The sequence below is a fragment of the Lithobates pipiens genome, unplaced genomic scaffold (genome assembly GCF_037356315.1).
Source record: "Lithobates pipiens isolate NorthernLeopardFrog02 unplaced genomic scaffold, aLitPip1_a1.2 Scaffold_8, whole genome shotgun sequence".
NCBI lineage: Eukaryota > Metazoa > Chordata > Amphibia > Anura > Ranidae > Lithobates > Lithobates pipiens.
This window is the reverse complement of record NW_027507903.1, coordinates 635,012,050-635,039,961: the sequence shown is the minus strand read 5'-3', so window position 1 is coordinate 635,039,961 and position 27,912 is coordinate 635,012,050. Positions and strand designations below refer to the sequence as shown.

The following is a 27,912-nucleotide window of genomic DNA, read 5'->3' as shown; positions in this document are numbered from 1 at the left end:
ATCAGCGCAAGGTGGTCCTTAAGTGGTTAAAATAGCAACTAGTAACCGGTATATACGAGTTCCTATCTTTTTCTCCTTGTATATAACCCTGATGCATTAACCCTTTCATGACTAAGCCTATTTTTGGAATTTGGCGTTTACAAGTTAAAATCCATATTTTCTACTAGAAAATTACTTGGAACCCCCAAACATTATATATATATTTTTAACAGAGACTCTAGAGAATAAAACGGCGATTGTTGCAATATTTTATGTCACACGGTATTTGCGCAGCGGTGTTTTAAATGCAACTTTTTGGGAAAAGGGACACTTTCATGAATAAAAAAAAACAAAACAGTAAAATTATCCAATTTTTTTGCATAATGTGAAAGATAATGTTACGCCGAGTAAATAGATACCAAACATGTCACACTTTATAATTGCACGCACTTGTGGATTGACGACAAAGTACGGTACCTAAAAATCTCAATAGGCGACGCTTTAAACATTTTTTACGGTTACCAGGTTAGCGCTACAGAGGAGGTCTAGTGCTAGAATTATTGCTCTCGCTCTGACGATCGCGGCGATACTTCACATGTGTGATTTGAACACTGTTTACATACGCGGGCGTGACTTCCGGATGCGTTTTCTTTGCTTTGCGAGCTCGCGGGGACGGCGGGCGCTTTAAAAAAATTTTTTTGATTTTTTTATTTATTTTAAAATGACTAAATTGTTTAAAATAAAAATAAAAAAATGTGATCACTTTTATTGCTGTCACAAGGAATGTAAACATCCCTTGTGACAGTAATAGGCGGTGACAGGTACTCTTTATGGAGGGATCGGGGGTCTAAAAGACCCCCCACCCCTCCTTTACACTTCAGTGTATTCAGATCGCCGAAAAAGGCGATTCTGAATACCGGATATTTTTTTAAAACTGGCGCCATTGGCAGCCGAGTAAACGGGAAGTGACGTCATGACGTCGCTTCCGTGTTTACTATGAGGAGACTGGAACGAAGCCGATTACAGCTTCGTTCCAGTTCCTCCCCAGCGGCCGGAGGCATCACAACAGGAATCGGTGCTCCCGATCGAGCGGGAGCACCGGTAACAGCGGCGGGAGGTGGCGGGAGGGGGGGACGTCCCCTCCCGCTCCTCCGGCATAACAGCCGAGCGGCTTTTAGCCGCATCGGTTGTTATGGCTGGATAGCCAATCGCCCGCTGAACAAAACGGTACCGGGATGATGCCTGCAGGTGCGGGCATCATCCCGGTATACCCCCTGGAAGCCGAGTACGCAGATCTGCGTACGCTCGGCGGGAAAGGGTTAATGTTAAAGGGGTTGTAAAGGTTTGTTTTTTATTTTCTAAACAGGTTCCTTTAAGCTAGTGCATTGTTGGTTAACTTACCTTTTCCTTCGATTTCCCTTCTAAATGTTTTTTTTTCTTTGTTATCTTTGTCTGAATTTCTCACTTTCTGTTCCTCCTCAGTAAGCTGTTCTGGCTGACTAAACACCGCTCGGAATGATGGTGTGAAGTTTACTGAAGAGAAACAAGAAGTGAGAAATTTGGACAAAGAAAAAAAACATTTAGAAGGGAAATCAAAGGGAAAGGTAAGTGAAGCAGCAATGCACTAGCTTAAAGGAACCTATTTAGAAAATAAAAAACAAAGCTTTACAACACCTTTAAACTCCAAATCTAAAAAATTACTGAGTGATTTGCTGATTTCCCATGTGAAATTGATGTTCTGATCATTAACATTCACATCCAATAATACCAGTCTTATGTCTTCAATATCCCCGTTCCATACAATAAACAGATCATCTGTAAATTATTTGATTTTTACATAGTAGGTGAGGTCGAAAAAAGACACAAGTCCATCAAGTCCAACCTATGTGTGTGATTATATGTCAGTATTACATTGTATATCCCCGTATGTTGTGGTCGTTCAGGTACTTATCTAATAGTTTCTTGAAACTATTGATGCTCCTCGCTGAGAAAACTGAGAAAGGGAATTCCAGATCTTTGCTTCTCTTACAGTAAAGAACCCTCTAAGTAGTTTAAGGTTAAACCTCTTTTCTTCTAATTTTAATGAGTCACGAGTCTTGTTAAATTCCCGCAAAAAAGTTTTATCCCTATTGTGGTGTCACCAGTCCGGTATTTGTATATTGAAATCCTATCCCCTCTTAAGCGTCTCTTCTCCAGAGAGAATAAATTCAGTGCTCACAACCTTTCCTCATAACTAATCAGACCCTTTATTAGCTTTGTTGCCCTTCTCTGTACTCACTCCATTTCCAGTACATCCTTCCTGAGGACTGGTGCCCAGAACTGGACAGCATACTCTAGGTGCAGCCGGACCAGAGTCTTGTAGAGCGGGAGAATTATCGTTTTATCTCAGGAATGAATCCCATTTTTTATGCATGCCAATATTTTGTTTGCTTTGTTAGCAGCAGCTTTACATTGCATGCCATTGCTGAGCCTATCATCTACTAGGACCACCAGGTCCTTTTCCATCCTAGATTCCCCAGAGGTCATATTTCATGATTCACTCTTATATATTGAACGAAAAAACATAAGCCGCGCTTAAACAAAGAAAAATGTGATCAGCTACTTGTACAGTAGTATTAAGATATACACTATATAGGGTACAGTGATATTAGGATATACACCATATAGGGTACAGCAACCCTTTAAAAATATGTGCGTAATATAGAACACATATATATTATTGTTCTAGATTCAAAACTTCGCTGCTGTGATTCGCTATATATAATAAGAATGCATGACATAACTTATAAATACGAAAAATATATAAAACATCAACACCCAGTGTATAAACAATAAGTCCGTGTATAGAACGCCAAAATGATTGACGTAAGGCTGTAAATATAAGACCTCTAAAAATAAAACATAATGTTCATGTAATCCAAACTGAGAAAAATCGTGTTCAATCCACCACCAGCATGTGTTGAGATTTGCTGCTTACCAGACGAATATGACCCCCCACTACAGAGGGTCACACAGAGCTCTATGAAATTGTGCACCACTTCCAGCCACGGGGAAGGGGATTCCACGATGTCCTCCTGACCTTGCTGCTTCAGAAGCTCTTGGGAAGAAAAGCTCGCTCCCGTATACTTGGCTCAAGGTCCAAAAGAAGGACTCAAAGGCAGGGGCATCAAAATCATAAAGGGAGATAAAACTCAAAATAGTATAAAACCCTTTTATTTTGGGATAAAAAATATAAAAATACACTTACAGATGTGTAAAAGAAAATACGCCTTAAGTCCGTGGCGCCGCCCGGACGCACACGGACAGACCCGTTCTCCTGGAACCCGTCACAAACACGAGGTGATAGCGTACCGCTCAGCCCTACGCGTTTCGCAACAAAATTGCGTCATCCAGGGGCACGAGCGGCACGCTGTGTCACCTCCATTTATATGTCTCCAATCATTCAAGCCTCACTCTGGGCGCCTGGCTTTTCCCGCCAAAACCAAGCCTCAAAATGAAGTCAGCACCCGATTCGTCAGGCACTTGATGTCAAAGGTCAATCTCACCCAAATAACCGCCCCCATAGGTAGCCTATCATGTCAGATCAACTGAGTCATGCTAGACAAGTAATAATGGTGTCTTACTACAATACATAGACCAAGTTTATAGATATATACCTCTATTCCAGCAGGAAAATAAGGAAGGAGGAAGGGAAATGCACGTAAATTGCCAAAAGCAATCTCTGACCCCACTTCCGGTTCATGACCAAGCCTCATTATCATCCCTATATAACTTCCTGTCCTGCATGAACTGGCCTATCAACCGTTGTTATTCGACAGAAGGCTGCCCAAATATATCCCCCCTCAGTGCATATACATAACACCCACCTTTTTAAATGACAAAAAACAGATGAGCATCCAGTACAGACCTGGGACACCCTGTCCGGACCGCCTATGCCCCACTTCCGGTTCCTGGTACTCGGACGTATGCCCCACTTCCTGTCCTCACTACCTCCGCCTATGCCCCACTTCCGGTGTGTGGCATCCAAGAGTGTGCCCCACTTCCTGTCATGGTAAGCTTCCGGTCTCAGGTACCCAATGAGACCATGCGTCCGAAGTGACCAATCCTCACTCGCATCTAGTGAGGTCACTTCCGGTGCGCGGCCATGGCGATCCCGCCCCCACAGCCTCGCATCACATCCGACATATAGCCAGACGGGGCAAGATCCTCCGTATACCGGTACCGTCGGCCCATACCTTTGCAGTGCGCAGCCTCCAGTGATCTCCCGCCTGCCGCGCACGCGCAGCACCGCCGCCGACAGTGGCAATACGTGCCTTCAATCCCAATATTGGCAGCTATGACTGCGCCCCCCAGTGTCCAAATGTTACAATTACATCACAAACAACATACATATATTTTCAATCCATGTAGGTGACATCCAGAACATCCTACTGTATCAGGTACACAACCCCCTCAGATGAGCAGGTGATGAATGATTCAATATCGTAGGATCTGCTCATCTGAGGGGGTTGTGTACCTGATACAGTGCCCTTGCGGCCTCCAATATGTAGGGAGGACCAAAAGGGCACTAAAGACGAGGCTCAATGAACATATTGGCAATATTAGGAGAGGTTTCGACAAACATCCGGTATCACGTCATTTTGACCAAGTACACAACAGAGACCCCTCTAACTCACTATTTGTGGGTATTGACAAGTACAGACCCCATTGGAGGGGTGGGTTATTGGTCAGGGAGATTTCCAGACAGGAAATGGCCTGGATTTATAGACTTAAAACCTACGTTCCCTTTGGTTTGAATGTTGACACGGATGTGAACGCCTTCATTAATAATTCGTGAGGGCGCTCCCATCCTTGCTACATTCTTCCGGCTTTTGGTCACCCCATGGGCCCCCTTGGGGGGTTGGGTGCCACATAGTGTGGGGTTAATATCGGAGTCTATATTAGATTCATCTTGGTCATCTACTACAATGTGTCTATTAGTAATTCTGTTATATTATTTTCTGATGGATATGATTTCAAAAATAATGGACGGAATTTCCATCATTGGTTTAGTATGGCTAAAGAATAGGTATTCCGTCTTATTGTTTTTATTCCTCACATGACACTGTGAGCTCCTTTCATCAGACCCCCGCTCTGGGCCGGCGGCTCCAAAATAACTCTGGGGACATTTTTGATGGTGCACCTGGGGTTGGGAGTGTGGGTGATTTTTAATGTACCCCGAGTTCATGGTTGCAATGTGAGAGATGTATGATGCTGGGCTGTAGGGACTTATCTTTTATTTTTGAATGTACCCTCTAAGAGCATTGGACCTGGTGTACTGGTTTGCAGTAGGATGTTCTGGATGTCACCTACATGGATTGAAAATATATGTATGTTGTTTGTGATGTAATTGTAACATTTGGACACTGGGGGGCGCAGTCATAGCTGCCAATATTGGGATTGAAGGCACGTATTGCCACTGTCGGCGGCGGTGCTGCGCGTGCGCGGCAGGCGGGAGATCACTGGAGGCTGCGCACTGCAAAGGTATGGGCCGACGGTACCGGTATACGGAGGATCTTGCCCCGTCTGGCTATATGTCGGATGTGATGCGAGGCTGTGGGGGCGGGATCGCCATGGCCGCGCACCGGAAGTGACCTCACTAGATGCGAGTGAGGATTGGTCACTTCGGACGCATGGTCTCATTGGGTACCTGAGACCGGAAGCTTACCATGACAGGAAGTGGGGCACACTCTTGGATGCCACACACCGGAAGTGGGGCATAGGCGGAGGTAGTGAGGACAGGAAGTGGGGCATACGTCCGAGTACCAGGAACCGGAAGTGGGGCATAGGCGGTCCGGACAGGGTGTCCCAGGTCTGTACTGGATGCTCATCTGTTTTTTGTCATTTAAAAAGGTGGGTGTTATGTATATGCACTGAGGGGGGATATATTTGGGCAGCCTTCTGTCGAATAACAACGGTTGATAGGCCAGTTCATGCAGGACAGGAAGTTATATAGGGATGATAATGAGGCTTGGTCATGAACCGGAAGTGGGGTCAGAGATTGCTTTTGGCAATTTACGTGCATTTCCCTTCCTCCTTCCTTATTTTCCTGCTGGAATAGAGGTATATATCTATAAACTTGGTCTATGTATTGTAGTAAGACACCATTATTACTTGTCTAGCATGACTCAGTTGATCTGACATGATAGGCTACCTATGGGGGCGGTTATTTGGGTGAGATTGACCTTTGACATCAAGTGCCTGACGAATCGGGTGCTGACTTCATTTTGAGGCTTGGTTTTGGCGGGAAAAGCCAGGCGCCCAGAGTGAGGCTTGAATGATTGGAGACATATAAATGGAGGTGACACAGCGTGCCGCTCGTGCCCCTGGATGACGCAATTTTGTTGCGAAACGCGTAGGGCTGAGCGGTACGCTATCACCTCGTGTTTGTGACGGGTTCCAGGAGAACGGGTCTGTCCGTGTGCGTCCGGCCGGCGCCACGGACTTAAGGCGTATTTTCTTTTACACATCTGTAAGTGTATTTTTATATTTTTTATCCCAAAATAAAAGGGTTTTATACTATTTTGAGTTTTATCTCCCTTTATGATTTTGATGCCCCTGCCTTTGAGTCCTTCTTTTGGACCTTGAGCCAAGTATACGGGAGCGAGCTTTTCTTCCCAAGAGCTTCTGAAGCAGCAAGGTCAGGAGGACATCGTGGAATCCCCTCCCCCGTGGCTGGAAGTGGTGCACAATTTCATAGAGCTCTGTGTGACCCTCTGTAGTGGGGGGTCATATTCGTCTGGTAAGCAGCAAATCTCAACACATGCTGGTGGTGGATTGAACACGATTTTTCTCAGTTTGGATTACATGAACATTATGTTTTATTTTTAGAGGTCTTATATTTACAGCCTTACGTCAATCATTTTGGCGTTCTATACACGGACTTATTGTTTATACACTGGGTGTTGATGTTTTATATATTTTTCGTATTTATAAGTTATGTCATGCATTCTTATTATATATAGCGAATCACAGCAGCGAAGTTTTGAATCTAGAACAATAATATATATGTGTTCTATATTACGCACATATTTTTAAAGGGTTGCTGTACCCTATATGGTGTATATCCTAATATCACTGTACCCTATATAGTGTATATCTTAATACTACTGTACAAGTAGCTGATCACATTTTTCTTTGTTTAAGCGCGGCTTATGTTTTTTCGTTTATCTATTTTGCTTGTATGTGATACAGTGAAGCCGCAGCTGAACACCTTTGATATTTTTTATCATTTAAGAAATTCACAATTATTTTACACACTTCACAATCTTTCACCTTAGCGCAGTTTGTTTCCCCCTTTTTCTACTCTTATATATTGACAAAGGATAACATGCTAGGGAGTTTACTGGCTGCAAAAAAGAAAAAAAAAAACATTGGACGCCAAAAACAGCAGTTGTAAAACCGTCCTTTGTGCATGAGGCCTAACAAGTAATACACAAAGATTACGGAACAATTTATCAAGCCTTTCGATAATACAAGGTTCAACATGTTGATAACTAGTTTCAGTGAGGTGTTTATTGAGGAGAGCAGGGAAAGTAAGTCATTTAAGATGACCATAAATTAAAATTCATAAAAAATGTCAATAAAACAAATTAATCACAAATCAAATTCATTAAACTCAACTTCTTTGGACATTATAATTTAGAACGTAAGGCTTCCAGGCATATGAATATTTTTTATGTCTTTTGTATTGCTTATAGTGGACATTTCACGAGAAAATGGTCAGTCCTCTACACCTCTCCAAGCAGAAATACATTGGAAAAAAATCAAAAATAATAACTTTTCAAAAAAGAGAAAAAAAAAAAGGCTTCCAACAATTTTGGTAGTGTGAGTGCCATAACTCCCACTGAACATTGCAATGAGCTAAAGCGTATTCTGCAGGATTTTAGGCACTCATGCCTCCCAGATCTCTTCAGGAACCAGGGCAAGGTTTTTTTTTTCTTAAAGTTTTTTTTTTTAAAGATTTTCTGCTCCCAAACTCCCTAAGCCCTTGTACACACGATCGGAGATTCCGACGGAATGTGTCCGATCGGAGCGTTTTGTTGGATATTGCGACTGTGTGTGGTCTCCATCGGACTGTTTCCGTCGGAATATCCGTCGGACCAAATTTTCCAACTTGCCGGAAATATTTTCCTGACAAACTGCTCCGATCGGACATACTCTGATCATGTGTAGAGAATTCAGATCGGTCAAAGTGCCAGATCAAATTCCTACATCAAAGCTATTGGCTACTAGCCTGAACGTAGTCCCGTCGTAACGAAATAACGTCATCACGTTCTGAACGATCGGACATTCCGACAACTTCGTCCGACCGTGTGAATACAACAGTTTCGGACAAAATCCGACGGATTTGGTTGTCGGAATCTCCGACCGTCTGTACAAGGGCTTATTCTGATTTGGGAGGAAAGTAAAGGTTTCATTTTACTTGGCCGGTCCACTTTAAGCGTTGCATTTATATCAATTGAAAATATTTTTAAAGATAATCATAGTAAATTAAATAAAAAGCTGCGGGGTTATAATAACCTATCCTCTCTTAGAGAGCGTGGTTTAGAATGTGTTCTCTCTAGTTGCTGCTTCTTGTGTTTGAGGAACCATTTTTTGTTTTACTGGTTTACATTCATTTTTCTTCCAGCGCAGAAAGCTGTAGACATATCTCTGACACTGGGAGGAGGCAAAATAATAGATAAGAGGATCCAGACAACAGTTTATGCAGCTGAGAGAGGTGCAGAGGGTGTAGGCAAGAAAGAGAGAGAAATCGGCATGCTTATAAATCCGCACAAAGTGAATGAAATAGATGACATTGGTGGGGCCAAAACAAAGGAGAAACACACTCAGCACAGCCACGGATAGGTGGATAGCTCGTGATCTCTTATGTGTGCCATCAAATGTTGAACTGCTGAGACTGCGGATGATTCTAATGTAACAGAAAGTTATAATACATAACTGTAAGTAAAAGAAAATCAAGATAATAGTGATGCCATAAATAATATAAAAACTCTTAAAATTATGATATTCCTGGTATTCATGACATACTGCAATATCTAATTTAGGAAATGTATAAATTTGTTTTTTTATGAGAAGAGGCACGAAGCTGGCCAATGAGATGACCCAAATGACACCACACACTAGCCAGGCTCGGGTCACTGTGCGCCAGGGGAGAGACCGCACCGGGTAGACTACTGCTAGAAAACGGTCCACGCTGATACTTGTCATGAGCAGGACGGAGCAGCCCATGTTACAGTAAAATGCTGCCGTGACAAAGCGACACATTCCTTCTCCGAAGATCCAGTTAGAGCCCAAGAGTCTGTAGACAATGTGAAAAGGCAGGGTGCTAATGAGGAGTAGATCTGCAGTGGCGAGGTTCAGCATGTAGACCACTGCCGGCTTTCTGACCTTCATCTTCACCAGGAACATGACGATCGCCATTATATTGAGAGGAAACCCCACGAGGAACACAACAGTATAGACGGATGGGACAAGAATGGTCAGACTCCAGTGTAACTGGATTTCACCTGGAAAGTTAAAACATAATATTAGAGAAAACACATAAACCAGATACATTTACCATTCCTTTAAAGCAGAAAATAATTAAAAAGAATTGCTAATAAAAAGAAGGGAACCTGACAATTCCATATATTGCCATTGGATGTAAGCTTTGCAGGTCTGCACCGAATTTTACCACTGGCCAAAATGTATGTTGATTACCTGCCAGATATTCTCTCTCTACAACAAAGCTTGTCTTCTTGTATTTTATGTTGGAAATTTTTTCTTTTAAAAAATCAATAAAAATTGTCAGTTCTCAACAAAAAAAAAAAAGAAGGGAAAACTGATTTTCTGAAATATTTACTTTTAGCCCATACCTTTCCTCCACTATAATTCCTTTTGGTATATATAGCTGAGACTTACCCAAGCAATCGCCATAATTGTAGTTACACGGTTACCTAGTTTAAAATGCTGAAAAAAGACACAGGTCCATCCAGTTCAACCTATAGAATACCTGGCCTTGTGTCCTATTTTGGGACCTTAGAGTAAACAGTGTATTACAGTTACTGAGGTCACCTTTGATGGTTGCACATTGTAATCATATCCTCTCTTAAGCTCCTCTTATTTCAAATTGAATGACTGTAATCTATGTAGTCGATCCTCATAGCTGAGCTCCTCCGTTCTTCTTATTCATTTTCTTGCCCTTTGCTAAACTTTTTCTAATTCAACAATATTTTTCCTGAGGACTGGTGACCGAAACTGAACTGCATATTTAGGGTGAAAATGAACCTCTGTTTTGTAAAGGGGTAGAATTAAGGAATTGTCTCTGAAATGTATTCCCTTTTTACTGCATGGCTTGGCATTGTGTGCTATTGCTAAGTGATATACAAGCACCCCCAGACCTTCTTCCATCACTGATTCTCCCAGGGGAGTTCCTCCTATTGTGTATTTGTGGCACCCAAGTGCTTACCTTCACATTTATCAATATTGAAACTCATCTACCATTCAACTGCTGAACCCACTATTTTGTCTAGGTCTACACCCTCTGCTGAAGTTATTTCCATGCATATTTGGTATCATCAGCAAATACTGATAAAAAGCTATTAGTTCAAAATCATTAATAAACAAATTGGATAGCATTGGCCGCAAGGCAGAACCCTGGGACCACCACTCACAACTTTAGACCATTCAGAGTGAATCATTTATCACTAATCTCTGGACCCATTTTTGTAACCAGTTTCCTATCCATGTTCATTAGGTACAGTATCAAATTCTTTAGTAAAATCTAGATAAACAAATTCAAAGGACTTTCATTATCTAATTTCTCATTTACTTCCTCATAGAATGATAACAAGCTGGTCTCACAAGACTTGGCTTTCATACAACCATGATGGTTGACACTTATCATTGACAAATTTCTGTATAGCATCCCTTGCCATTCCCTCAACTACCTTACATACTATTGATGTGAGGCTGATTGGGGTGTAGCTTCCTGTTATACATTGCAATCCTTTTTTGGAAATTGGTACCACATTGGCTCCAAGCCAATCAGTTGGTATTATTCCAATTAGTAAGGTGTCTTTGAAAACTAAGGATGAGCCGAATACCCCCCTGTTCGGTTCGCACCAGAACCTGCGAACAGACCTAAACTTTGTGTGAACTTTAGAACCCTATTAAAGTCTATAGGACTCGAACGTTCACAATCTAAAGTGCTAATTTTAAAGGCTAATATGCAAGTTACTGTCCTAAAAAGTGTTTGGGGACCTGGGTCCTGCCCCAGGGGACATGGATCAATGCAAAAAAAAGTTTTCAAAACTGCAGTTTTTTTCAGGAGCAGTGATTTTAATAATGAAAATGAAATAAGCTGCGCTAAATCATAAAACCCACATGAGATTCTATAGAGTGAAAAACATTAAACATAATATCAATATTAATGTGCAAAAATAGACCTATTGCACCCCAAATCCTAAGGGCCGGTTCACACAGGGGGCGACACGAGGCGACACGACTTGGGAAGGCAAGTCGGATACGACTTGTATCCGACTTAACAGCGCGACTTGGGGCGACTTACAAGTTGTGGATTGTCGACCTGCCACGTCCCTTGCCACATGTGCCATGTCACATGCCACGTGACGTGCCGCGCTTGGCACAAGACGTGCCATGAGACCTGCCACGGGTGCCACGGGTGCCACGGGACCTGCCACGGGTGCCACGGGACCTGCCACGGGTGCCACGGGTGCCACGGGTGCCACGGGTGCCACGGGACCTGCCACGGGTGCCACGGGAGTGCCACGGGTGCCACGGGACCTGCCACGGGTGCCACGTAACCTGCCACGGGTGCCTCGGGACCTGCCACGGGACCTGCCATGGGACGTGCCACGGGTGCCACGGGACCTGCCACGGGTGCCACGTAACCTGCCACGGGTGCCACGGGACGTGCCACGGGTGCCACGGGACCTGCCACGGGTGCCACGTAAACTGCCACGGGTGCCACGGGACATGCCACGGGTGCCACGGGACCTGCCACGGGTGCCATGGGACGTGCCACGGGTGCCACGGGACCTGCCACGGGTGCCACGGGTGCCACGGGTGCCACGGGACCTACCACGGGTGCCACGTAACCTGCCACGGGTGCCACGGGACCTGCCACGGGTGCCACGGGACCTGCCACGGGTGCCACGGGACGTGCCACGGGTGCCACGGGACCTGCCACGGGTGCCACGGGACGTGCCACGGGTGCCACGTGACTTGGCACAGATGGCACATGACATACCAGAAGTAGTGTGTTTGCTAGCAGTAAGTGTTCCCAAATATGTGGCCTTAAAGTCATGTTGCAAAAGCATTTTTCAGGAGTAAAATAGAGTAGTTTTCCCCTTCGACATTACCTGTCACAGGTGTCACACATTCCACACTTTGTGTATTGTCTACTTAACACATGACTTGCTACGTCACCTCACCCTAGCTAAATCCCTTCAATCAGATGATTTATATTTGGCATATTGTTGATGCGATAATGTGTGTGTGTGTGTAGATACCAGTGGTTTATATTTCTTATTTTCAACATAGATGATTAAAAAAAAATTTTTTGTTGCAGTTTTGATGAATTGCTTGGTCTGGTTGACATCCATCTTGAGCGACAGAACACAACATACAGGAAGAGTATCTCATCCATTGAAAGACTAATTATTACATTAAGGTAAACTGTCTTTCTGGTGCACAATACACTTTGCATCCTCACAGCTCAGCGCTACAATTAGAGTGGAGGAGCAGAGCAGGATAGCTGCTGAGTGTCAGCAGCTCTCACATCTTGGAGGGGATAGAAGAGACCCATTGATGATGTTTGATTATTATTTTTTGTGTGAAGGAGCAGCAGATGAAGCTTTGCTCCAATGCTGCAGCCACCTAGGTAATTATTTTTGACATAAAAAAACATATCATGTAATTAAATGTAATAAACTCAAACATACCACACATTAGCAAAACATAAACTTTTTTTAATATTAACATTTTTTTTCCAAATAGCAGCAAAAAACAGTAAAAATTTTTTTAACAAATAACAGCAGAATTTTTTTTTGAAAAACAAATAACATAATGATACAAATTATAAATTGTGATAAGTTGAAAATAAATGATCACCTTCAGTCGAAGGAATGGGGGAAGGTGTGGGTGGGACGTTATCACGGGTGGCCATTGCAGGGGTTGGCAATGGATAGGGCATGGGGGCATTTGTATTTTGGGCGGTGTTGCCATATTCGTCCGAATATGGCCTGTAACGAGGGGAATAGTAGGGGTGGGTTCTGGGTGGCGGGGGATTATAATAATTTGGGAAGGGTACTGATGGGGGTGGTGGTGGGGCAAACATTGGAGAGGGGGCAGTGGCGGCTGGCTGGTAGGCTATATTAGCCTCTAGAAGATCAATAATGTTTTTTTTACATAACCCTGGCGCTCCTGCGGTACTTTTTTAAGCATTGCTGCCACCATAATTCCAAAGCCACTCTCGGCACTCTCCATGTCTGTTAATTTATGGTTCATTCGCTCCATCAGTGTGGCAAATCGGTCCATGTTTGTCTGGTGGCGAATCGGTCTGCCCGATCTTCCCGGTAGAGCGGGACGCTCTGGTTCCTGTGGACATTCCTGCTCCTCGACCTCAGCCATACTGCTATTGGCCGGCTGGGAATCATCATTGGCGTTTGTCTCCATCGAGTTAAGAACAGTACTCTGGAGCAAAGATGGAGAAGGTGCCCCTTCCTCTTCACCGGGAGCATTGCCCGCTGCAGCACATTGCGCATATGCACCTGCCTGGTCCGGGTGCGGCATACTGGATTGTGTTCTGCATGAAAGATAGAATACAATTATTATAACCTTATACAACTGCATAGTATCACTGTCCTAATATGAAAAATATTATCTTACGCTCTAAGATCCATGAACGGCCTCAGGAACGCCATTTCTTCAGCATGGATGTAGGTTACTACCCTTTTCCCCCGGAACCACTTCTTTGGTTCGCCACTTTTTTGAGGTATCTGTTAAAACAATCCCTAAGCCCCTTCCACCTCGTTTGTAAGATGGTCACTGCAAAACATAAACAGGAACATAATCAATTATTTTGTTTTTCAGATACCTTGCAACAGGTCATTCAATTGTAAGTCTACATTATGAGTTCATGGCTGGCAAGTCGACTATCAGCTATATCATCCGAGACACCTGCAAAGTTTTATGGGACGTGATTAAAACCATGGTGATGAAGAGGCCGACACCTGAAACATGGCGTGATATAGCAAATCAATTTTGGAGTAGGTGCAATTTTCCCAATTGCATTGGAGCTATCGATGGGAAGCATGTACGTGTACAAAAGCCTGTTGGTAGCGGAAGTATGTACTTTAACTACAAAAAATATTGCTCCTTTGTACTGCTCGCCGTTACAGATTCCAACTACTGTTTCACATATGTAGACATTGGATCCTATGGAGGTAGCTGTGATGCAAGGATTTTTGGAAATTCCTCCTTTGGTGAAAGACTACGGGAGAATCTACTTGATATTCCTGAAAATTGCCCCCTTCCTGGCACAGCTGAACCTGCGCTACCCTATGTGTTTGTTGCGGATGAGGCCTTTGCATTGGGTGAACACATGATGAGGCCTTACTCTAGTAGGCACCTGTCCACTCCTAAAAGGATTTTCAACTACCAGTTAACAAGGGCAAGAAGGGTGGTTGAGTGTAGTTTTGGAATTCTAGCCAATAAATGGCGCTTTCTACATACTACAATAAGCTTAAACATTGAAAATGCTATAACTGCTGTAAAAGCAGCATGCGTGCTGCACAATTTTGTCAGAGTCAGGGACGGATATTGTTTTGAGGATTCTCTAATACACGAAATGGAAAGTGCACACATCAGTGCTACAAGGGGATCCACTGATGGTGCCACAGTGCGCGATCAATTTAGATCCTATTTCAATTCACCGGTTGGTGCAGTACCGTGGCAGATGGATGCCATTTCCTAATCAACTTCATAAATATTTTTACACAACTGTTTTGATTTCATATCAAGTATCTTTTTTTGAATTTTGAGGAAGGTTGTTAACATGTGCTGATATGGATTATTGTTTTTTAATTAAAGTTGTCTGCTATGTTTTTTGTTATTTGTTATTATATGTTCAATAAATTTAATATGTTAAAATTATGTTGAACTTACTTTTGCTGTGGTTATATTGTTCAATCATTATTGGAATAAAATTATCATAGTGCTACACATCACTGACAGACTTCACAAGGTTGCGCCGTAATCTTGCCCTAGAGTTAATAGGCACCATTAGGAACCCCAAGTGCCAGGTGACCTGTAATGAGTGCCATGTAAAATGTCACATGTGGCACGTCCCGTGGCACGTCCCGTGGCACCCGTGGCAGGTCCCGTAGCACCCGTGGCAGGTCCCGTGGCACCCGTGGCACGTCCCGTGGCACCCGTGGCAGGTCCCGTGGCACCCGTGGCAGGTCCCGTGACACCCGTGGCACCCGTGGCAGGTCCCGTGGCACCCGTGGCACGTCCCGTGGCACCCGTGGCAGGTCCCGTGGCACCCGTGGCACGTCCCGTGGCACCCGTGGCACGTCCCGTGGCACCCGTGGCAGGTCCCGTGGCACCCGTGGCAGGTCCCGTGGCACCCGTGGCAGGTCCAGTGGCACCCGTGGCAGGTCCCGTGGCACCCGTGGCACGTCCCGTGGCACCCGCGGCACGTCCCGTGGCACCCGTGGCAGGTCCCGTGGCACCCGTAGCACGTCCCGTGGCAGGGCCCGTGGTACCCGTGGCAGGTCCCGTGGCACCCGTGGCACCCGTGGCAGGTCCCGTGGCACCCGTGGCAGGTCCCGTGGCACCCGTGGCAGGTCCCGTGGCACCCGTGGCACCCGTGGCACCCGTGGCACGTCCTGTGGCACCCGTGGCAGGTTACGTGGCACGTCCCGTGGCACCCGTGGCAGGTCCCGTGGCACCCGTGGCAGATCCCGTGGCACCCGTGGCACGTCCCGTGGCAGCCGTGGCAGGTCACGTGGCACATCAAGTTGGTATTGAAACAATGCTTTTTTGAAGCAAAAACGTGGGGAATACAGTTCAGACACCATTAGAACAGTCAGTTCATCTAATGTTCATGTAATTGGAGCTTTTGTTGCTCGGGTGTTATATTTTTGATGACAGGGGGATCTAGGGGGAGGAACCAAGGACTGTTGTGAAAGGGGGCATTTATGCACCGATTCTCTGTGCAAAAGAAGACCTACAAGACCTATATTGAACTACAACAATCATGCATAGTGAAGGAGAAAAGACATATAAACTTACTTTTTGCAGAGCGGTCGGCCTGCGACAAGACATCCCAGTCTTCAAAAGAGAGTCGGCAGATCTCCAGCCAGGCACTCTCTCTTTTTTGGATCAACTGATATGATTTGTCGGTCTTGGCATAGAGGCACCTTCTCTCCCTAACAAATCGTACCAGGGACTCATTGTCTACAGGATCTCTTTTGTTCACAGCAGACATTTTTGAGGAGAGAGCTCTTGTTCTGTGTGTTGAAGATCAGAAGGAAAACGAAACTAAAATGTGTATGGGAAGGAGGGGCTGCCTGCAGTGGGGGCTGGGTGACTTCCTGTCAAGTAGCCTGCAAGTAGCCTGCAGATGAACAGGGGAGGCGACTTACATTGAAATGAATGGGTACAAGTCACCTAGAAGTCGTTTCAAAGTAGTACAGGAACCTTTTTTAAAAGTCGGAGCTACTGCAGTAGCGTCTATTAAGACAGCTCCATTGACTCTCATTGTTATTTCTGCAGCGCGACCTGGAGGCGACTTGAGGCGACCTAGACCGACCTGAAGTCGGATCGCAGTCGCCCGCAGTGTGAACCGGCCCTAAAGAATTAGGGTTGTAGGATAATTAATCACAGTGAACAACAATAAACAAAATAGTGAACACCCAATGTGTAATTGTATAAACGTTTACATTTCAACAAAGTCCAATATAGATGAAGGAACATCAAAATCTTCTACTGTGTAGCAAGTGCTTGATCCACCACCATACAGCCAAAATTACATCTTACCAGAATTTCATGACCCCCCACTACAGAGGGTCACCAACAGCATAAAAAAAATAGATATCTCGCACTTCAGTAGGGTCTCAGCTGTTCTCCTCCCTCCACTGATATCATGACCAGGTTGTCAAACAAGTATCCTTAATTATTTCCCATGTATTAGGTCATATATGCCAATTCCATGCAAAAGAAATTAAGCTCCAATAGTGTAAAACCTTTTAATATAACTCAAATATAAAAACAAAAATGCACTTACAAAGCACAAAGGAAAGATCAGCCTTAAGTCCGATGCGCCGGCCGGACGCAAACGGACAAACTCGTCGTTCCTGGGTACAAATCTTTCGTAAGGGGTGACGTCAGCGCATCGCTCAACCCTACGCGTTTCACAAAAAATTGCGTCATCCAGGGGCTCGAGTGTCACCTCTATTTATACTTCCACATCCTCACCAAGCCTCGCTCTGGGCCCTCGGCATTTCCCGCTCAAACCAAGCCTCATTTCCGATAGCCAACCGGCTGATCAGATTCCCAAAGTGGCAACCCCTCTAGTACTCAATTTAGCCAATCGCTGTATTGGGTCACCTATACCTTCCCCTTTAACCAAGCCTCATTCGTGCCAATAGGTGAGGTACCCAATCACACGGCTAGATGGTTATCCTAGGGGTTTATCCACCCCATATACAACAACCAATCAGAAACTGGATTTTTCCCCACCCCTCACCAGTGTGATGATGACTTCTGTTTGACCAAGCCTCGTTTTGACTTGTAAACAGAGCCAACATGACGTCCGTTCAAATGGTCAAAATAAATGCCCATCTTACCATGCCTCATCCCACATAGTGACGACCAATATTGATGACCAAACCTCGTACTGACGACCAAGCCTCATAAATATTAATGATTGCTCCCGGTTAGCTACACTGTACTACACCTCCATCATTGTACCAGCGTGCAGCGCAAAGTCTAAACCGGACTTCCGGTAAACTGAATCAACCCAAACCAAACCTCACTTCCGCGCACTGGTGCACTGTGCGAGAGCGAGGCCCGGTCCGCGGAACACTTCCAGTGCACTTCGCTATGCCACGCCCCATCCCCACATAAACACACACACAATGTAATTTCCGGCATTCCGACGTCACCAAGGCTTGGTCCACAGGGCACTTCGGACAGCCCTCACCAAACCAAGCCTCGCCTCCGCATAATCACACAACAAACCCGCCGGAAACTTTCGGCAGATTGCACCAGACCAGGTCACACCTCCATGCGAGTAAACACCTTATGCTCACACACAGTGATACAGCGATGGATCCGCTCACATAGAGAATGGACAACATCGCCTCCTGGTCAGTGATACCAAACACCCCACTATAATTGCTCGCCCATACCTGCCACACAAATAGACTGCGCAGTATGCTAGTATCAATGTCTATATCCTAAACTGTCATCATAAAAGAAACTAAGGGGGATCTCAACCATTGGCTCCTAAAAATTAATAGAATTGATAAGAAGTTACTAAAAACTAAAATAATAAAAAAATGTAAAAGAATAATAAAAGTAACGTACACATAGAGGGTGTTAAAACAATATAACAACCCCTTCGGGGAAGAGAGCTAAAATTCTCTCTCTAGTGGGTTACTTTACATAACCATACTTATCACTAAATCCACATAAAACATGGCTTTTCAATAAAATAGGGACCTCATTCTATTTCATCCCCGCCGGGATGACTAAGGGCACCCATCTATTGCAACTGACCTAGACCATCAACCTCAAGATATATGCAAATAGATCACACGGGGGCATGCTGATAAACGTACTCACTCATACTGAATCTCCACGAGTCAAATGACCCATCATATATCCCCCGATGCCTGCGGACCAGAGCATAAGCTAACGGGGGGGGCTCACAATCTACCATAAAAAACATAAATAATATTAGAAAATAATTAACAAATGGTTATTGGTATCTAATGTCCCAAAAAGGACATACTCCTAAACAGCTATATATATAGATCCAAATACCATCTGATGTGAATGTGTATACCAACATATTCAAGCATTGTTGATAAACGCGTTCACATCCGTATCGACATTGAGGCCAAAAGGGGCATATGTTTTCAATCTATGTATCCATGCCATTTCTTGTCTCAAAATTTCCCTCACCAGAGACCCACCCCTCCAATGGGGTCAATATTTATCAATCCCCATATATAGAGTGTTGGAGGGGTCTCTATTATGCACCTGATCGAAATGGCGGGAGACTGGATGTTTGTCACAGCCTCTCCTAATATTCCCTATATGTTTGTTAAGTCTTATTTTCAGTGCCTTTTGGTCCTCCCAACATATTGGAGACCGCAAGGGCACTGTATAAGGTATACCACCCCCTCCGATGAGCATGTGATGAAGGGTTCAACATCGAAGGACCTCAATGTACTTGTGGAAATGAACTTACAGATTTTTCTGTCCCTACATCTATTCAAAGTGCAAACCTGACAATTCTTACATCTGTAATATCCTTTGAGGTTCTGAAAAAAACAACGATTAGTACTCGGGGGGGTCATGTACACTCGGTGCAATTCGACTCGCTAAGGAAGATGCTCCTTTAAAAACTACCTGTGGTCTTTCTGGTAAAATGGCACCAAGAACTGAGTCACTCGTTAGTAGATGCCAATGTTTGTGTATCAAGTGCTTAATACTACGGTGTTGTACCGAAAAGGTGGTGATAAACGGAATCTTATCCTGTAGTTTTACATTCTCTAATTGTTTATTAGCTAACAATGTCGTCCTATCTTTCTCACGGGCTGTTTGGAGTGCTCTTGACAGGACCACTCCGTCATAACCCTTCTCCAAAAACCTATTTGTGAGAAGGGCCACCTGCTCCTCAAAAGTATCAATCTCAGTGCAGTTCCGCCTTAGGCGTGTGAACTGCCCTTGAGGTACCGCCCTTAACCAGCGTTCGTAGTGACAACTATCCAAAGATATATATGAATTGCGGTCAGTTGCTTTGAAAAACGTAGAAGTCACAAATCTGTCATTTTCTACTTTGATTTTCAAATCTAGGAAGCTGATGATCTCCTTCTGACTCGCTTCAAAATTTAATTTGATGCCTCTCTCATTTGCATTAAGAGTAGCCATAAACGCATGTAACTCAATTTCTGATCCATCCCAAAGGAGGAGGACGTCATCAATGTATCGAGCCCACAAGGCCACCTCCGGCCTCCTGGGGGCATCGACGACATCCTCCTCCCACTTGGCCATGAACAGATTCGCAAGGCTAGGGGCATATTTTGCCCCCATCGCCACCCCCCTGTTTTGACGGTAAAATTGGTGATCAAACCAGAAATAATTATGACTGGCCGCGTATTCTAGGAGTTCCATGATGAATTCAATCTGCAAAGATTCCAAACCCGATAACCTTTCAAGATATAACCTGACTGCCTCCAAACCCAGGTGGTGCGGAATAATGGTGTATAAAGAAGTAACGTCCGCAGTTACTAACCATAGATCTTTCTTAGGGGTAATGTTAGATAAAGTATTGATAACCTGTTTGGTATCCTTAATATAAGATGGTATGGCCCGAACCATGAATACACATTGGCCTAAACTGATGAATAAATTAGTTTTTTTATATATTTTTTTGGATATGTATTATAGCAATAAGTAATAAGTAAAAAAAATGTTTTTTTTTGCAAAATTTGGTGCTCTTTTTTGGTTTATGGCACAAAAAATAAAAACCGCAGAGGTGATCAATTACCACCAAAAGAAAGCGCTGTGGAGAACAAAAGAACATTCATTTTGTTTGGGTACAATATCGCACAACCACGCAATTGTCAGTTAAATCATCGCAGTGAAGTCATTAAGGGGGCAAATCCTTCCGGGGCTGAAGTAGTTATTATAGGCGAGTAATATTATTTACTAAAGATGTACTGTAATGGTAGATGTAGACAAGGAGCTATCATGCTAGACCCCTGTGCAATCACTGTATGGGTTATTTCTTTCATGTTAAGTAAAGTATAATGTATCTTCTAAGTCTGCAATACGTCAAATGGCCACACGTTGGGAGGCTGTAGTCACCTGACGATGTGGATTACGTGATCTACAACATGTAGGTTGCTCTTTTCAGCCACATACCATGTCTCTTCTAAACCTGTAATACCTGAAATAACCACACTCTGGGGCGTAGTTGCCTTGCCAGGTGAAAGTTGATGACCCCCACTCAGGCTTCAGCAGTGCCAGATGGGTGTCCCCACCCTCTTTCCTTACTTAATGACCCTCATGTCTGGAGCCAGATCAGAATCTATCTCACTCCATACTGATCTGAGGAACGACATGACGGGAACCTCTTTGCCTACCTAATATAATACCTTGTACGATATATGAATACTATATGATTTGCATGATGGTAAGTGTTCATTCATCATTTTTTTATGGACAGACAGATAGAATATTAGATGGGCGGTGGGATGAAGGGTTAATACGGGGGGGGGGGGGATTTTTTGTTCCTTCAATATAGAATTAGTGATATTAGGTGCGGTATAACCCTTTGCTGACATGGATTATATTTATTGTTCAAATAAAGAAGGTGTAACTGACATTTAACCATTCCATTTTCAGGGTTCTTGCTGAAACTTTACCTGAAGAAGCCAGCTATCTCCTGCGAAACGCAAGCCGCGTCAGAAATACAGCTACAACTCGGGGAGCCACCAAGAACCAGTATTCAAGGAGTCAGGGGCCTTTCTAGGTGGCAAAAGGACCAGGGGCTTCAGCCCAAAGTCCAAGGCTGGAAATGGGGGGTGCATTTTGTGCGTAATGCAGGCTTTTTTTTTTGGTTGGGCCGTGACCTACATACACTAACCTACCTGACCTACATACAGTGACGGTAGTGACCTACCTACACTGACCTACCTACACTGACCTGTCTGACCCACATACACTGACATTTACATTCACTGTCTGACCTACCTCAGCTCAGCCGTGGTTTGCGGTGTCACAGCAGCCAGGCAGTCAGTCAGTCCTCAGAGGAGGAGGAGAAGAGGAGAGCGGCCCTCCGAGCACTGAGTGGGGATGCGGTGCGGTGGATACTTTGTATTTCCCGCTCTCTGGAGCCTGCAGCACCTATGATGGACGTCACACATCCCGCTGTCCCGGCATTGGACCAGTGGGATGTCCATCATAGGCATTGCAGGCTCCAGAAGGCGGGACCTGCTATGGCACTCGGCCACGCTCTGCCACACTTGCCCATGCTCGGGATCAGATCGGTCCTGGCGCTCGCAGCTCGGGGCTAACAATGGAGAGCTGCATGCCTGAGACTCAGGGCTTTTCGCAGTCAAATTCAGGGCTTCAACCCCCTCCCGACGCCCCTGCAAGGAGTACTAGATGGTTTTGGTTATTTTTTATGTGTAGTTTTTGTGTGTTTTGTATGTTTTTTGATATGTACACATGTGCAATTATTACAATATAATAAATACTTTTTGATACTTTTTACAAAAATTGGGTACCATTATAGTCCTTATATTTAGTTTATTGGAGTCAATTATTATGTATATCATTGATTAGGATGAGGTGCCAGACCTGCATGGTCTACCAAACGAGAGTCTCTCATTGAGGCCTTCCTCCCAATTTCCTATTTTTCTTTAGCAGGTATAAGGATGGCTGGACACAGAGCAGGGTCAGGCAAGCTGAGTCGGTCACTAGCTGGAACAGAGCAGTAGGCAGAAAAGTAGTCAGGTTCAGGCTGGAGTTGGCAACAGCAAACAGACAGACAGAGGGATCAGGCAGAGGTTGTGGTTGAAGGGCAAGCCAGGGGTCAGTTCAGGTTGAGTACAAGCTTGGTAAGATGGATCAGAATGGCAATAGGAGATCAAACACAAGAAGCAGGTAGCAGAATGCTGAGTCCATAAGGCAAGGTCCTAGTGCAGCAGAGGTGTTTATGTAACCCACTTGACGCCACTTAATGGTGGACACGCAGTTGACTAATAAGTTGGCTAATAAGATTTTTTCTGTCTGTTGATTTGGCTAACAGACATTCTCTGTCTGCACATGTGTCTGGGCATATTTCTTCTTTCCTGACACGTAGTGTAATAAATGGAATTGCAGGGCATCCAGTTCCAAATTATGGGGAATGCAGGAAAATAAGGACTTAACGTCCAATGTTACCCATAGAAAGTTTTTTTGCCAATAGATGTCCTGAACATATGCCATAACAGAGGAAGTGTGTTTTATATATCCAGGTAATCTAACAACAAGTGACTACAGATTATTGTCTACCCACTCTCCCAGTTTTTCAAACAGTGAGCCTATACCGCAACATTGGGTGGCCTTTGCAGTGCAGAGGTGCATCTATGGGTGTCAGGTTTTCTCCATCATTAGCCAACCTGTATGCTGGTTGGTGGGAGAAATATTTTTTGTTCACTCACCTTGAAGTGGTTGTAAACCCACTTTAGCATTTTCAGGCAACCCCCTGTGTTAGATAATGCTATGTCTCCACTGTATGTGCTTTATTAAAATAATGCTTCTGTATACCTTATTTCCGAGTGCCGCTCGGCGCTCACGTGACCGCCCGCCATTCCCTCTCCTGATCTGACAGCTACAGCTGGAGGAGCTGAGAATCCCCCGCTGATGTCAGTCAGGAGGAGGTGAGAGGCGGGTGATCACGTGAGTGGCACTTGGAAATAAGGCATACAGAGCCATGTTTTTAATAAATCACATACAGTGGAGACAGCATTGTCTAACACAGAAGATTTCCTGAAAATGCTAAAGTTATTTCAGCAGCAAGAGGGGAGGGGGCGGGCACTGTCACTGGCTGACAGGCAGGGAGGGAGAAGATGAGGACAGAGGAGGGCTGCGAATGATGGAGGCAAATAAACTGACCACAGTGCCAGGGCTCAGCAGTCATGATAAACCGTGGTTAGTATACCAGTACAGGGGGGAGGGCAGCACTAGACAGGAGCAGCCATGTATTTTAGATGATACAGAGGGCCAAATTACACAGCACAAGCACTGTGCATTCATGCTTTAAATGGACAAGATCTCTTTTTTTTTAGGGTAACTAATGCTTTAACCCTCATGCAGGGGACATTAAATGGTATGGCAGGTATATTGACGATCTGATACTTGTCTGGAACAACACAGAAATGTCTCTACCCTCTTTTTGTTTTGTATGTGAATAACAACCATTTGAATTTGGAGTTGTCTGGTGAGAGTGGGTCCAGAAAGATTGATGGGAGATGATATTACACTTGCATTTACGCCTTCAAAATGGGCACTTTTGATTTTTTTCCTTTTCGGCTCCCCTATACTTCAATAGGGTTAGCCGTTCAGTTTAGAACATTTCACTTGCTCCGGAGTTCTGCTGGGAACTGAACAGGGGGTCGTTCCGCCAATGTATACTGGCAACATACAAGTAGATTTGGTCATAGGTGTGACTTGGCAGCCCAATATTTTTACCAGCACCTGTTTAATGTGATAGCCTATCTGTCTGGAATGGATTGTCTACATGGGTCCTCATGTTACATAGCTGTTTTTTTGTTGACCTACTAATTTTTTTAAAATCAAAATAGATCTCCCAGTGTTGGGTACTCACCCTCCGTCATATTGTAACCATTCACTGCACAGCACAAGGTGACTCCATGGAAAAGGAATAGAGCAAATATTAGATGGACTCCCATTCCTGCAGACGGAGCACCGAGCAATGACAGAAACATCAACTGACTCAACTGATGATGGAAGATCTTTCTCAATAAGAGGATGTGATTCCTAAAGATCATATCCCACGGATATACATATTTGGTAATAATGACCAAGCATATTCTTTAGAAATTTACTGCTAGAATTGCTCAAGACAGAGCCATCAGTAGTAAGCTAATGGATAAAATATTGACATCGCAGTCGGTTAGAAGTATTTAATAAGTGTCTAAAAATGAAATATCTTCTTAAAATAAGTCTTCATTATTTAAAGAGGCCCAGTCAGATCCATAAAGAAATAAAAAATCCACTTCCTTGTATTAAAATATTAACGGTTCAATGTGACCTGCACACTGAGCTGAAATTAGCTACAACAGGATATCCTTGGCTGTTAAGACAGCAGTGGTGGCTCTGGTGGGGGTTTTTTTGGCATCGGGCCAGGCTTGGTCACGGACGGCACCCACCCCGGTCGGCCGGTCAGCTGGGCCACGGGGGTCACGGGCGACACCCTCGGGGCCGGTCAGCCAGTAGGCCAAGGCCCCCCACACTTACCTCATCTCACAAGCAGCGGCAGCGTCGGCTTCTCTCTGGGCTGTTCTCTCCGGCTGCTTCCTCGTTTCCACTGCGTTTTCTCCCTCCTCCTCCTGTTGGCCAATCCAATTGGATCTCCTTTCGGCCAATTGGGTGACGGGTCTCACGACCTGATTCCTGATTGGTTGGGAGGAGAATCAGTGTTATGCCACATACACAGGATCGGAAATTCCGCCAGCAAAAGAACGATGTGAGCTTTTGGTCGGAAAATGCGACCGTGTATATGAATGAATTTCGGCCAGCAAAAGATTGAGAGCATGTTCTCAATTTTTCCAACGGAAATTCCGATCGTCTGTGGCAATTCTGGCACGCAAACTTCCATCGCATGCTCGGAAACAATTTGACGCATGCTCAAAAGCATTGAACGTCATTTTGGTTTAGTGTTGTACGTCACCGCATTCTTGACGGTCGGAATTTAGTGTGACCGTGTGTAGGCAACACAAGCTTGAGCGAAATTCTGTCAGAAAAGCCTTCCGATCGTGTGTACGTGGCATTTCAATAGTATATATCCATTCGCTATTGACACTCAACTGAGTGGGCACAGAGCGCAGTGCTCTTTGCCCGGAGCCCACCCTGTTTTGAAGCCTATTAGAACCTTTGGCTCTAATTACGTGTGTCAAACCCCACCCTCCCCCCCCCATTGGAATCCATGTGTACCGCGCCCTGCATGTACAGCTAATGGACAGGCCACTACTGAATCACAGCAGCATAGACATAGAGCTTTGGCAATAAAACCTGGAAGCTGATTGGTTATTATGCGCAGCTACTCCAGATTCTGTGTGCACCAGTTTTAGTAAATCTCTCCTATAGTTTTGTTCGCAGGGAGTTCAGTCCACAAAACCAAACATAGGGATTTATTTACTAAAGACAAATATGCAGTTCATTTTACAAGTGCAGTTGCCGCAGAGCTTAGTAAATGAGGTAAAAGCTTGAATTTGCAAAGAATAGCCAATCTCATGCAAGAAGATAAAAAAATAAATAAACTGCATTTTTGATTGCACGTGATTGGATGATGGAAGTCAGCAGAGCTTCCCCTCATTTACTAAGCTCTGGAGCAACTGCACTTGCACAGTCTATGTTAAGCCGCGTACACACGGGCGGACTGTCTGGCCAACTTAGTCCGTCAGACAATCCGACGGACAGTCCGTCATACTTTCGAATGAACGGACTTGACCACACACGGATACACAAACAGTCCGTTGAAAGCTTGCGCGATGACGTATACAGCACGTACGACGGGACTAGAAATAGGAAGTCCAATACACAGCAATGCAACCTTCTGCTGTGTAAATCCTTTCTGAGCATGCGCCATTCTTAGTCCGTCCAACTAGCCTACTCACGAGCGGATTGTCCGCTGAAACCAAAGTATGACGGACAATATTATGGAAATTCCGAAATACTTAGTCCGCCAGACTGCACGCTGAAAAAGTCCGCTGAAGCCCACACACGAGCGGACTGTCCGCTGAAATGTGTTTTGACGGACTAAGTCCACCCGTGTGTACACGGCTTTAGACATGGGCGCCATCAAAAAAAATTAGTTTTGTTCTGTTACGTTTTGTATTAAAAAAAATAGTTTTTCGTAATTCGTGTCTGAAATTCAATTCCGATTCGTACGAAATATGAATTTTCGTTAGATTCGTAAACTTTTTGTTAAAATAACGAAAAGTTCGTTATGATGAATTTATCATTATGGGGGGTTCCACCCATCCCTGTGCTGTGCTGACTTCCTCTGGTGAACAAACCACCAGTCATGTTTTTGTTAATTTGGATCCGAAATTCCGAAATTCGTTAACAAAATGTTGTATTTCGTATAAAATTCGTAAGCATAGAAATTCCCATAGGGTTCCCACCATCCCTGTGCTGAGGTCCCGAATCTGTACACCTGCTGTGCCCATTATGAGGGGTTCCCACCATCCCTGTGCTGAGTTCCCGGGTCTGTACACCTGCTGTGCCCATTATGAGGGGTTCCCACCATCCCTGTGCTGAGGTCCCGGTTCTGTACACCTGCTGTGCCCATTATGAGGGGTTCCCACCATCCCTGTGCTGAGGTCCCGGGTCTGTACACCTGCTGTGCCCATTATGAGGGGGTTCCCACCATCCCTGTGCTGAGGTCCCGGGTCTGTACACCTGCTGTGCCCATTATGAGGGGTTCCCAGCATCCCTGTGCTGAGGTCCCGGGTCTGTACACCTGCTGTGCCCATTATGAGGGGTTCTCACCATCCCTGTGCTGAGTTCCCGGGTCTGCACACCCGCTGTGCCCATTATGAGGGGTTCCCACCATTCCTGTGCTGTGCTGACTTCCCAGGGTTTTAACTTTTAGATCCGTTAACTTTTCATAACAATTATATTTTCGTTATGAATTTGGATCCGAAATTCATAAACTAAATTTCGTATTTCATACGGAATTCGTATGCATAAAAATTCATATTTCGGATTCGTGCGAATGTACGAATCTCTGGAAATTCATACGAAACGAAGCGCACATGTCTAACACGTTATACGGAACTAGAAAAGGAAGTTCAATAGCCAGTAGCCAGTAGCTGCCCTTGCGTCGTATTTGGTCCATTGGACCAGCACACA

General features: G+C 44.6%; 1 pseudogene across 1 annotated transcript; it reads right to left on the bottom strand.

Moving 5' to 3' along the window:
- Positions 1-8,222: 8,222 nt before the first annotated feature.
- On the bottom strand, positions 8,223-24,741 carry LOC143961556 (proteinase-activated receptor 1-like; annotated as a pseudogene). Its single transcript, XR_013270497.1, has 2 exons — positions 24,641-24,741; positions 8,223-9,530 (listed from the first exon to the last, which is right to left on the bottom strand). The product of XR_013270497.1 is annotated as a proteinase-activated receptor 1-like (transcript).
- Between the last annotated feature and the right edge of the window lie 3,171 nt (positions 24,742-27,912).